Source organism: Sardina pilchardus, chromosome 18, assembly GCF_963854185.1.
Source record: "Sardina pilchardus chromosome 18, fSarPil1.1, whole genome shotgun sequence".
Classification (NCBI taxonomy): domain Eukaryota; kingdom Metazoa; phylum Chordata; class Actinopteri; order Clupeiformes; family Clupeidae; genus Sardina; species Sardina pilchardus.
This window is the reverse complement of record NC_085011.1, coordinates 6472471-6485303: the sequence shown is the minus strand read 5'-3', so window position 1 is coordinate 6485303 and position 12833 is coordinate 6472471. Positions and strand designations below refer to the sequence as shown.

Below are 12833 nucleotides of genomic sequence, written 5' to 3'. Positions count from 1 at the left end.
CACACACACACACACACACACACACACACAGAGAGAGAGAGAGAGAGAGAGAGAGAGAGAGAGAGAGAGAACAAGGGAGTGTTAAATGATTGAACAATCCAAAACATAAAAAGTTCACATGATGCACAAAAATATTAATTTCAGATTGGAATTAATTAACTGGGACCTTTATTTTCAGTCTTTAGTTGTTCCACCAGATTCTCACTGGCTCTCAGTCTGGTCTCCGTAGTCTCTGCTGTATTCTCACTGGCTCTCAGTCTGGTCTCCATGGCCTCCATTTGTGTCTTGGTGTATCTGAGCTCCATCCTAAGCTCAGTCACCAGGACACTCATCTCTCTCAGCACAGTGTGGATGTCAGGCTGGCAGGTTTGTTGGGTGGAGGCTGTGGCTGCATCTTCAGTCCTCTGTGCTGCACCCATAACCTCATTTTCTCTGGTCTCTGCTTCACCATAGTGGCCCTGGTGAGTGATGTCATTATCACTGATGGTGTCTCCTCTAAGCTGTGTCTCAGCCAAACAGCAGCACAGCAGCACCAGTAGAGCTCCACAAGTCTTCATGGTGAAACTGCCTTCTGTCTTCTAATGGTGTATTGATTTGGATTGCTCTTGCTCTCAAACATATATACTGTGGCCTGGCTACATATTACCAAGTGGTGTCCTTGGGACATGCAGATATTCATCACACAAACACAATCGTAAATGATGCACACGTGAGATGTGGGCCATGTGCTGTGTTGTTGAGACCAGCTCAGGTGTGTATTATTGGTCAAAGTTGTGCTAACGTCACCATTAATCGTACCCTACTGCCAGATAAGTCTTCAACCCTCTATGGAAGAGGATGATCTGCACTTTAGTAATCATTGCAACGCTACTTTGGTTAATGTCCCACTCATGATTTCAGGCAACATTGCACATATTTATAAAAGCCTAATCTGCCTGATCTGAATCTCTGTGAGTGGATCAGGCCTGATGCCTTAACATGGATCTTTTGAGAGATATCCATATAAACTGAATTGAACTGAATAGCATGTTTTGAGACTTCCGTCTCATCAAAGTAGAAGTGCAATGCAGAGTATCAATTCTCAGCATACCATGTGTATACGTAAATGTACTGTAAGGATTGTGTGAGAAACACAAGTTTGAAACCACACGTGGATGAGACTGACTACAGATCCAGAAGACACATAGAGCATGTGCTTGTTTTATTCTATTGAGTAATTTAGGTATGAATAATCATGGGGCATGTCCTTACCACTCTGATTTAACTTATTCATCTGTTTATTAATGACAATCATATCATGCATGCTGCTTTGTCAGTTACCGTAGAAGTAATGCTCCTGACCAGACCAGTGGGCCAGGCCGAGGGCAGGGTGAGAAACACATGTGAATGACTTGGAACATTTAAGGGTCAAACTTGTTACTGTTAAAGTCAGTTAATGGACGAAGATTGATAGAGCATACATTCAATCGATAAACAACACAGTATACTGTGCAGCAAAGTTGAAAGTTGTGAGCATGGCTGGATCATTTTGGTTTCATAGTTTCCTCTTGTGCTGTTTGTGTTTACATCTGTCATTGGTTGGTTATAAAAAAGGCAGGAGATAAGAAGTCAATAAAGCTCATATCTGTTGTGTTACTAAGATCAAAGCCTAGCAAGATTAAATGGCATCAGTCTTATACTCATAAAAGAAGGTGTGTACAGTATGTGAGTGATATTGTCCATGTTTCCTTGTTGTTGTAGTAAAGTCTTGTAGTAAAGGGCTGCTGATTCCGGAATGGGACACTGGGTTGTTTGTTAAACACGTGCATCAAAACGTGCCACAGTTGAAGTGCCAAGGTGCCAAGGGGGGGGGGGGTGTGGGACTGGAGCTCACCACACCCCATTCCGTGGAGGAAGGTCTTGAAACTGCCCATGAGCGGTAGAGAGCGAAGTAAGTGGAACTGGACACTGAGTGCAGGGAGGCTGGCCGGACGGCTGGTGTCTTCTCTAGTGTAACACTACTCTACCCAGTGGAGGTGGGATGCCAGGGCTTTAAAGTGTAACTGCACCCTAAAGTATGTTTTTTGAGCTGTTAATAACCGAATAACTATATTGTGTGGCGCAGTAATATCCTCACTAATATCCGCCACACAGTTATCCCTCTTACCTGCTTAGAAATGCACCACGTTTTATTTTGTCTCACCATACTTGGTCGTGTGACTACTCTTGTAATTGTATAACTCCTCTGAATTAAGGGAATAACATAGTTTAATATGAAAAAACGGAGAAGTGTTCCTTTAAAGGCACATTTAGCCATTACAACTAGAAGCGTGCACATGGGCACATTCTGTGTTTGGTTTCATTGTGCGTGTGTGTGTGTGTGTGTGTGTGTGTGTGTGTGTGTGTGTGTGTGTGTGTGTGTGTGTGTGTGTGTGTGTGTGTGTGTTTGTGTGCATGCAGAACCAGAAATCTAAAAGTCCGGCCTCATAAAGTAAAATTCTTGCCACATTTTTGTTCCAACCCTTCACTTAATCAGCTGATTCTTATCAACACAACTCTTAAGCCAGCTAGATCCACTAATCAGTGAAATCACCTGTGCTGAGTGCACAGGCAGAAGACATGGGGTGCGTTTCATGCAGCGTTTATACGTCCTCCCTTGCTCCTCGATGCCTCGATCCTCACTGATCTACATAAAGAATGACGGGGGGGAAACAATGGGATAGTCTATCCAGTGTTAGTTATAGATCAGTGGGAACGCCCCTCGAGGATCGAGCATCGAGGATCGAGGAGGCATGATGAGAAGCACCCATGGAGTCACATTTGGTGCCCCCTGCTGTCAAATCACAGCAACTGCACGTATGTGTATGTAGAGTTCAGAGGGGAAAAACATAGCCTAAGCAGTGTGAAGCCATTGCTCCATGATGGACCACACAGACCAAGCCACACACATGACTTCATTGTGGATACTCCTCATACCATAACTCAGCCCAAGAACAGTCTTCCACCTGCTACTGACCCACACAACAAACATGATAAAAATTATAGTTTTATTTGTCAGATAAAAAAAACACTTAAAACAACCCTTTCTTAGTAAAATGAGTTGATAGCATTAACATTTCTGATTGCGTCTATATGTACATTCTACATCCCGTGTTTCTCTTAGTAAATATATTAAAACCTCAGGATCACACACACCCCTTATGTTCTATTAGAATAAAACAAACAACAATAGTCTAACAAAAGTCAAAAGCAACATTCAAATGTAATTACCCAAATGCCCTAAATATATGTCGATCTTTCTGTGAGTGCAGGTGATGTGGATCTTATTGAATATTACATTCCTGATGCGATTCCACTCTGGACTGACTCCTCACATGGAGAAGAGCAGGTGGCCAGAGAAGGTGGTGTGGTGGTTGTAACTATCACGCACCCAACTGTTGTGCCACAACTTCACATAGACCACATCTCCCACCTCCAGCAGCAGAGAGGCTCCATTAGATCCTTCTTCATAGCCGCTTGTGTGATGACTGTAGGCAAGGACAACATGCTCTCCATTTTTATTAAGGGACACTGCTGTAGGTGTTGATGCATGACCTTGACCATATACAAACAAAACAAAGTTGTAAACCCCTCTGACTGGAGCTGTGAAAACACCTGTAACAGAGAATGTCACAATAAGAGAGAGAATGAGAGGGAGGAGAAAGCCTGTGGTAAGTACCTGGCAATATGGCATATTAAAGAATAAGTAGAGAGTAGTACAATATATAATTCCCAGCTTAGGGCATTAGGCTACAGTGAGACATGTACTCTCAAACTGTGCCATCACACTAGTGTCCTTTGGTTCAGGTCTACATACGACTCTGGCAGTCTGCTGCCGCTGAGCCTTGGCTGGCTGGAGATGGCACCCTATAGTGCCACTTACTTCTATACCTTTCAGTAAGTTTAAGTTACCCACAACATTTACATTTCGCAGAAGCTTTTATCCAAAGCGATTTATGTCTATTATATTACATGGGGCATTCTCCCCAGACAATTCAGGGTTAACTTCCTTGTTCAAGGGCACAATGATTGAAGGCTGGAATTAAATGGAACCTCCAACTTAGTCAACAGAATGACAACACCAAAATGACTTAAGTACACAGTAGAAGAGAAATACAACTAATCACTGTAATACCTGTGTTTGGGTTGTAGGCATTTCCTACATTAGTGAAGATGTGTCTGTAGACCAGGGGAGTTGCTACTGAAAAAGGTCCTGTATTTGCGCTACCAGATGCCAGCAGTGAGGCAGAGAAAGACACCCTCCTCTCCTCTCTCTCCCTCTTCAGCTCCTCCACCTGACTCACAGTGAGGTTAAGATTCATGGACTGAGCTGAGAACACACACACACACACACACAGAGAGAGAGAAAGAGAAGGGAGTGATAAATGAATGAACAAACCAAAACATAAAAAGTTGAATCACGTAATACACAAAAACATTAATTTGAGATTGGAATGAATTATCGGTACCCTTATTTTCACTCTTTAGTCGATCCACCAGACTCTCACTGGCTCTCAGTCTGACCTCCACACTCTCTGCTTTATTCTCACTGACACTCAGTCTGTCAGTCAGTCTGCTCTCCATGGCGTCCATTTGTGTCTTGGTGTGTCTGAGCTCCATCCTAAGCTCAGTCACCAGAACGCTCATCTCTCTCAGCACAGTGTGGATGTCAGGCTGGCAGGTTTGTTGGCTGAAGCCTGTGGCTGCATCTTCAGTCCTCTGTGCTGCACCCATAACCTCATTTTCTCTGGTCTCTGCTTCACCATAGTGGCCCTGGTGAGTGATGTCATTGTCACTGATGGTGTCTCCTTTAAGTTGTGTCTCAGCCAAACAGCAGCACAGCAGCACCAGTAGAGCTCCACAAGTCTTCATGATGGAACTGGACAATTCTTCTGTCTTCCTCTTGTGTACTGATTCTGATTGCTGTAGCTCTCAGACATATATACTGTGACCTGGCTACATATTACCAAGTGGTGTCCTTGGGACATGCAGATATTCATCAAACAAACACAGTCGTAAAGGATGCACACGTGAGATGTAGGCCGTGTTGTTGAAAGCAGCTCAGGTGTGTACGATGTAATGGGTCTCTGTTGAATAGTCTCACCCCCCACAACATTTAGGCATTAGTTCATAGTATACTGTAAGTCTTCTCATGCAAAATGGTTGAACATGTTGTCATATGACAATTTGTGGCCCAAAAGACAGGAACATCAGGTGGTGTAGGAAGTCTGCACTGTAATTCCTACAACACTGCATTTGCAGTTTCCCTAATGAGTTTGTCCCATGGTCAAATTTCTACTTTAATTAATATTTTGTTCGCCTTTATACTATGCAGTGATGTCTTTTCCTTTCTGTAGCACAATGATAGGGTCTGTCAACAAATTACAGTAAAAAACAGTGAAAGCGTAAATGTGAATATTGTCGATATCCAACTCCCACACACACTAAGGTGTAAACTACAATTTACAAAAAATGTCATTCACATTTTAGCCATAGTTTACATCAGAACATCCCTCCAGAGTACACTGTTATACTGACAACATGACTAAGCCATTTGACTGTCTTATCCATATGATGACACAAGGACTTGACATTCTGATGCACTGACATGTTCATTGACACAAATATTTTTGAGAGATGGACTAAGGATTTTGAGCAAGAAACTGGCTTTTGCAGGTAATCCATAGTGTTTTGCTATTTGTACAAATAGTTTTGAGAAATGCACTTATTGTTTAGCAAATCTCAAGGATGATTCGAGAGATGTAACAAAGCGACTGAGAAAAACACATTTTTTTGTGTTGGGGACTGTTTGTGTTGTTTACAACACATTTGTTTTAAGAGTATTGAAAGTTGTGAGCATGGCTTGATTAATTTCTGTTTGTGTTTACATGTGCCATTGGTTGGTTTTGGCAAAGGCGGGAGATACAGGGTCAATAGAGCTCATATCTGCTGCTTTACTCAGCTCAAAGGCTCACGAGATTAATTGCTATCAGTCTTACACTCATAAATGAAGGTGTGCATGTGAGTTACAGCTCACAGGGCTGCTGATTATGGGAAGGGATACTGAGTTGTTTGTTAAACACATGCATCAACAAGGTGCCAAGGTGTAATATATTGATGTGGGTTCAATGATTCAGACGGAGACCGAACTGAGCGTGCAGGCTGGGACTTTACTTCGGTAATCAACATACACGTAACCACGATTACAGACCAGACTATAGTCTGTCCACAAGGGGGCAGCACTCTCTATTATAATAGATATCAGAACACTACACTCCTCCCTTTTAAACGTTAACCCCCAATACTCAAATATTACAATTTGCAAAAATACTGTAAACAAAATATTTACTTTACAAAACTTAATAAACATTCTTCTGCAAATTAAAACTATGTTGTCTCATTCATTTTTTCATTTTCCATTCCAGCCGATCCTAAACAGAACATTAAGCTTTCCATTTTTAACTAATAGTACACTCTTAAAAATGTTGGGTTAGATATAACCCAACCTTAACCCAGCTGCTGGTTAACTATTGGACCAACACAACATTGAGTTATACTAACCCAACACAGTGGGTACAAAATTAAACCCAGCAGGTTGGGTATATTTCTAACCCAAAACGCTGGGTTATATCAACACAACACTGGTCAGATTGCCACAATAGATTGGGTAAAATAAACTATTTGCTGGGTTATAACTATATAATTGCTGGGTATTATTCACACAGTATATTGGGTATAGATTCAACCCAAACCACTGGGTTACATCAACAGAACTGCTAGTTAAAATTACCACAGCCAAGTTTTCCAAACCCAGTATGGGTAGCATTGAGAAAATGGGCAAAGAAATACAATTCAACATAATTATTTACTTGACAGTTTACTTTATTTTTGAACAGATAGTCTAGTAGTCACAAAGGGATGTGATGTGATACTTCCACGAAGGCAGGCAGATTCTACAGTCCGTTTTGGGGAGAGGGCTCTGGATGCAGCCTGCGGGACGGGGCGGGGACATCCACATCCACATCCATGTTCGACGTCACATGTGTTCTGCGCATGCGCGGAACTTTCTCATCGCGAGCTGTCAAGTTGCAAACCGGTCTCCTGGTTTCTTTTAGGTCTATGGTTGCAACCCATTATTACACTATGTCATAGTTTGTTTTCCACAAGGATTTTCTCTACAAAATATCACAGCCGAGAACGAGCCTCTTGCATTATTTCAGCCAGCGATGTGAAACATCGTGTCGTCATGATTTGCCACCACAAGTTGATGATAGTACCAGGAGAGAGGTAGGTGTTCTGCTAGTAATTTGTTTTACATATTTGAATTACATATGTATTTTTGTTGAAATATCATACGATCCACATAGGCTATGTTTTTGCAACTGATCAGGGCTTGTTGACAACTTGACAACCACGTTGCAAATTATTTTCTGAGCTAGTTTAAGTCAAGTTAGCAAGCTAATACTGCACTAGATTTGGTTAGAATGGGCAGCTAGGCTAAATCATTAAAGTCCTTTGCTCTAAACATTAGACACTTGGTTTGCCTAAATCAGAAAAGTGCTAAAGAAGTCAACAGCAGAAGATTGTTTTAGGGGGAAAAAGTTGTGTCAGAAGTTATATTAACTAGTAATGTTTACTTTATTCTGAAACCTTGCATTGGTGAACCATGAGCTACTTGATTGCTAGCACTCTGCAATGTTATACTGTGCTAGCATGAATGAAGTAGCCTAATAAGTAAATTAATTATTATCTTTATTAGGCTACCACAAGTTTCTATGAGGCTTGTAGAAATTACTGCCTTCAGTTAGCCTAATTAAGGTCTTTTTCCAAGTATGAACACTAATAGTCTGGACTCTGTTTTCTTCTCCCTTACGGGCAATTCCATATCAGTTGGAACAGGTCCGACACCATGGTCCTCAGTTTTTCCTGATTTTTGGTCCAAATGTTCCTCCGTGTCTCATTAGAAGAAAACCAAAATTTTAGCTGGGTATCTTGTTTAGTTTCTGAGATATGGCTCTTCAAATGTGGTTAGACGCGTCCTAAAAAAAGGCTGAAAATTCTGGATTTAATGAGCACCACTTTTTTTTAAACCCCTCTCCTCTCTTAAGGCTACCATATTATTTTCTAAAAATTTGAACACTGGGGCAGTACCCTGTGTTGTTGTCCAAAATCATAAAGGAATTACAGTCCTTCCCACCATTGGAGACTTATTCATCGAAACAAACCCATATTTGTTTTGAAAGCAATGAAAAAAAAAACCTGTTTTTGTTCTCTTATGGTCATGAATGGCTAGCACTCACAGTTTTACAACTCTACATATATATAGTCCATGAGTAAGAGAACATGCTGACAAAAAATTGAGAATGTTAGTTTTCGTATTTCGAGGCTATGAGCCTTCAAAGTTGGCCAAAATGGCGTTTTTTCCTAAAAATGCCACTTTTATTGCCTTTTTCCAAGGACAAGATGAAATGCAAATCCAACATTTCTTTTTTTCTGCAATAGTGTGGCACTTTGTAGATCATGTGAATGTGGTAGATCCAACCTGTCCATTTTAATATCCCCACAGCACATGTCTGAAGTTAGAAAAAATGAAAAATAGTCTTGGCTGAAGGAGGTGTTGGTTTGATTTGTATGAACCTCTTAGGAGGACAATATGGGGTGTAAACCCATTTTTTTCTGTTTGAGGGATCAGAATGCCATCCTGTAAATAGGATACAAATTTTGTATCCCATTTTTACCCTTTAGTGATCCCTTAAAATATGTCCAAAAGTTGTCAAAAATGAAAAAGGCAACTAAATTGAGGGGCTTAAATGGCCAAGTGGATCAAGTCACACAAGGCTACAAATGTAATATAAGACAGATGAGATACTGAGGGAAAACACTGTGAAATGTTTAACCCTGTTACGATGGCCTTTGAACCCACTGTGTCCCTAATATCCTGTGATAACCGGAAGTTGGTTTAAAACAGGAAATAAACTTTAAAAAGGCTATATCTAGAGAACGGAAGGTCATAGAAATAAACATTTACTTCTTGTTTGATCCTCATGGTCGAATTATGTCTGATGGAGCAAATCAGATTGAGTCTACGACCTTCCGTTCAAGAGTTGTTCGCAAAAAACTATTTCCCATTGAAACGAATGGGAAAAAACAGTGTTGAGGCCAAAATCATGGTTTGAGATATTATGTAGGAGTATGTTTCAGACCATTTGGAGTTGATTGGTACCCACTTTGTGTGACATAAAAAAATCCTCCCTTAGGGTTTAACTTATGGATGGATATGGATGACCAAAAAGTGTAGGATTTTCACTAGTCCTAGGGTTATGTTTATCTAAGTGGATCTCGGGTTAATTGTCCAGGGATACCATTAGAACAAATCACAATGCAAGCGGCATCCAACGGTAACTCCAACAGCAACCAGGAGACAATATGCTTCATGCAGAAGAAATTTGTTTAATAAGAATGAACCTCAGTTAAGGACACAGTGAGTTCAAAGGCCATCATAGCAGGGGTTATACATTTCACAGTGTTCTCCCTCAGTATCTCTTCTGTCTTATATTTCATTTTTAGCCTTGTGTGAATTGATCCACTTGGCCATTTAAGCCCCTCAATTTAGTCGCCTTTTTTCATTTATGACAACTTTTGGACATATTCTAAGGGATCAATAAAGAGTAAAAATGGGATATAAGATTTTTATCCTGTTAACAGGATGGCATGCTGATCCCTCAAAAAGACAAAATGGGTTTACACCCCATATTGTCCTTCTAAGAGGTTCATACAAATCAAACCAACACCTCCTTCAGCAGACATTTTTTCATTTTTTCTAACTTCAGACATGTGCTGTGGGGATATTAAAATGGACAGGTTGGATCTACCACATTCACATGATCTACAAAGTGCCACACTATTGCAGAAAAAAAGAAGTGTTGGATTTGCATTTCATCTTGTCCTTGGAAAAAGGCAATAAAAGTGGCATTTTTAGGAAAAAACGCCATTTTGGCCAACTTTGAAGGCTCATATCCTCGAAATACGAAAACTAACATTCTCAATTTTTTGTCAACATGTTCTCTTACTCATGGACTATATATATGTAGAGTTTTAAAACTGTGAGTAATAGCCATTCATGACCATAAGAGAACAAAAACAGGTTTTTTTTTTCATTGCTTTCAAAACAAATATGGGTTTGTTTCGATGAATAAGTCTCCAATGGTGGGAAGGACTGTAATTCCTTTATGATTTTGGACAACAACACAGGGTACTGCCCCAGTGTTCAAATTTTTAGAAAATAATATGGTAGCCTTAAGAGAGGAGAGGGGTTTAAAAAAAAGTGGTGCTCATTAAATCCAGAATTTTCAGCCTTTTTTTAGGACGCGTCTAACCACATTTGAAGAGCCATATCTCAGAAACTAAACAAGATACCCAGCTAAAATTTTGGTTTTCTTCTAATGAGACACGGAGGAACATTTGGACCAAAAATCAGGAAAAACTGAGGACCATGGTGTCGGACCTGTTCCAACTGATATGGAATTGCCCTTACACAATAATACAGTGTCATGTAATTTATGCACACTGTACACACAATGACTCCCCCAGAATAATGTTCAATCTTAAAAGATTGAGCTTAGTATGGTGATTAGAGATGGGCGAAGTACTCAATTTCAGTACTTAAGTCAAAGTACAGATATTACTGGTCAAACGTTACTCCGATACAAGAAGTTGCATGTTCCAAATTGTACTTAAGTGAAAGTACTTGCTTTTAAAAATACTTAAGTATTAGAGTACAATTTGAAATTGCATTTGTAGGGTTTCCAACTCTTGCATGCCTCTCACAGACAGACAGGGGACATACTTTCAATATAGGCCTAGTTTATTGAAAGTAACGATTAGCCTTAACAGAAATGTACTGGAGTGATATAATTGGTTCTGAAGAGTGAAGATACTTCTCTTCTCTTGTGTATTTTTGACGGTCCTGACAGAACCATCAGTGCTTGAGAGCATCATGAAAGCACAAAACAATTGCGCTAGGGTGTACTAAGTGTATTCTGTATTCATGTATTCTGTCCTCCCAAATCTGATTATCTAATGATTTTGTTCTTGTTTTGTTACAGTTGCACAAATTAAAAGCAGTCGGCTTTTATCCCCTGCTGCTTGTGGCCAAGAAGAGTAAGGGAGGATTCAAGGCACAGCTGCTATACCTTGATCAGCAGCTGAATGCAGATAAAATGGAATTGTAAGTATGCTTTAGTACATTATTAACTTTTTGCATTACCTGTTATGTTGCTTCACCACTAAAGGCCTATGAAACAATCGATACATCTTATAGGCATATAGGTGAACACAAAAAACATAAGGAATTCTTTTATAGCCTTATACTCCGGCTCCTCCGAAATTTGTGCAAAGCTAGTGCAAATTGTATCAATAGCAGTGATGATGCCAGTAGCACGTCACTTGCTATCGACTATGGGCATTACATTCATTCAAACATCACTTCCGAGTTCATAGCACTTTCCAAACAACAGCAAAAACGCACGGGTATGTAATATGTCTAATATTGCCATTAGCATTTACTTTGCAAAGACAGTAAAAAGCTCTACTAACTGCACAGGCTTGATTCTACATCATCACAATCTAACATGATCTACCTACATCAACGTCATTTGGCAATACGTTTCTTGGAAAACATTGTTTGTACGGGCACTGCACTAGTTAAAAGATAATTCAAACATCAACAACAGTTGACACCTCCAGACAACAACCAAAACAACAGAGAATAAACATATAGACATGTGGCATCAAAAATCCATTTGTTACACAGGAACTTGATGGCTGTTAAAAGCAAGCCTGGGTTTTTAGAAGAGATTTAAAACCAGTCATAGATAATGCTGATTTAAAGTGTTGTGGTAGACTGTTCCAGAAGCGCAGTGCATAGATGCTGACGGTGGTCGTGATGGAGGAGTGTAAGAGCTAAGCATGTTTGATACATAACCTGGAGCCTGCCCATGTAGTAATTTAAAAACAGTCAATGCCACTTTATACTGGATTCTATTGCATTGCAATAGTCTAATCTAGAAGTAATAAAAGCATGTACAGTATCATGACTTTCTCAAGATCTACTTCAAAATGTTAAAAATGATTTTAATTTAGCTATTGTTTTGGGCTGAAAGATAACAGCATTTACTTGATTTGAGATTCCTCTCAGGCCATCAATTTGCTTAGTAGGACAAGACAGAAGTATTACGTTATACGTTATACAACTTTTTACCCAAAAGAGTTGTTATGTTACTTTATTATACGGCTCTCTAGAATGTTGAGGGAGGTCCCATTCACTTTGAAGGACGAAGCAAAACCCCTCCGCTGCGCGTCAGGGTTCTGTTCATCCTGTCAGGAATTATTTTCCGATAATGACCGGCGTTCTATACATTATCCCTTACGTAACACATTTCTCTGTAACGCATTACACACATTGATTATAATATGATTGATAATTTGTAATGGATATAACATATTTATTGCATGTTCTGATTATTTCACAGTACCACAGCCAGCTGTCTCCATTGCACCTACTCCCACCCTCATTACCCTCACCCCCACCCACCCTGCCCACCCTACCTACCCTTACCCCACCCACCCTACCTACCCTCACCCCCACCCACCCTGCCCACCCTACCTACCCTTACCCCACCCACCCTACCTAACCTCACCACTCCCACCCTACACACTCTCACCCCACCCACACTGTGTGCTTCCCCAGTGAACAAGAGGATGATGACGGAGATCTTCTTGATGACCCTGATCTCTGGTGTGACTTAAACCTATCT

The 12833-nt window shown here is 40.3% G+C and overlaps 1 long non-coding RNA gene across 1 annotated transcript; it reads left to right on the top strand.

Annotated features, from left to right (window-relative positions):
* The first annotated feature begins 7091 nt into the window (after positions 1 to 7091).
* Positions 7092 to 12606, top strand: LOC134063428 (uncharacterized). Its single transcript, XR_009936178.1, has 3 exons — positions 7092 to 7305; positions 11124 to 11245; positions 12549 to 12606. It is a non-coding gene; the product is annotated as an uncharacterized LOC134063428 (long non-coding RNA).
* The last annotated feature ends 227 nt before the right edge of the window (positions 12607 to 12833 follow it).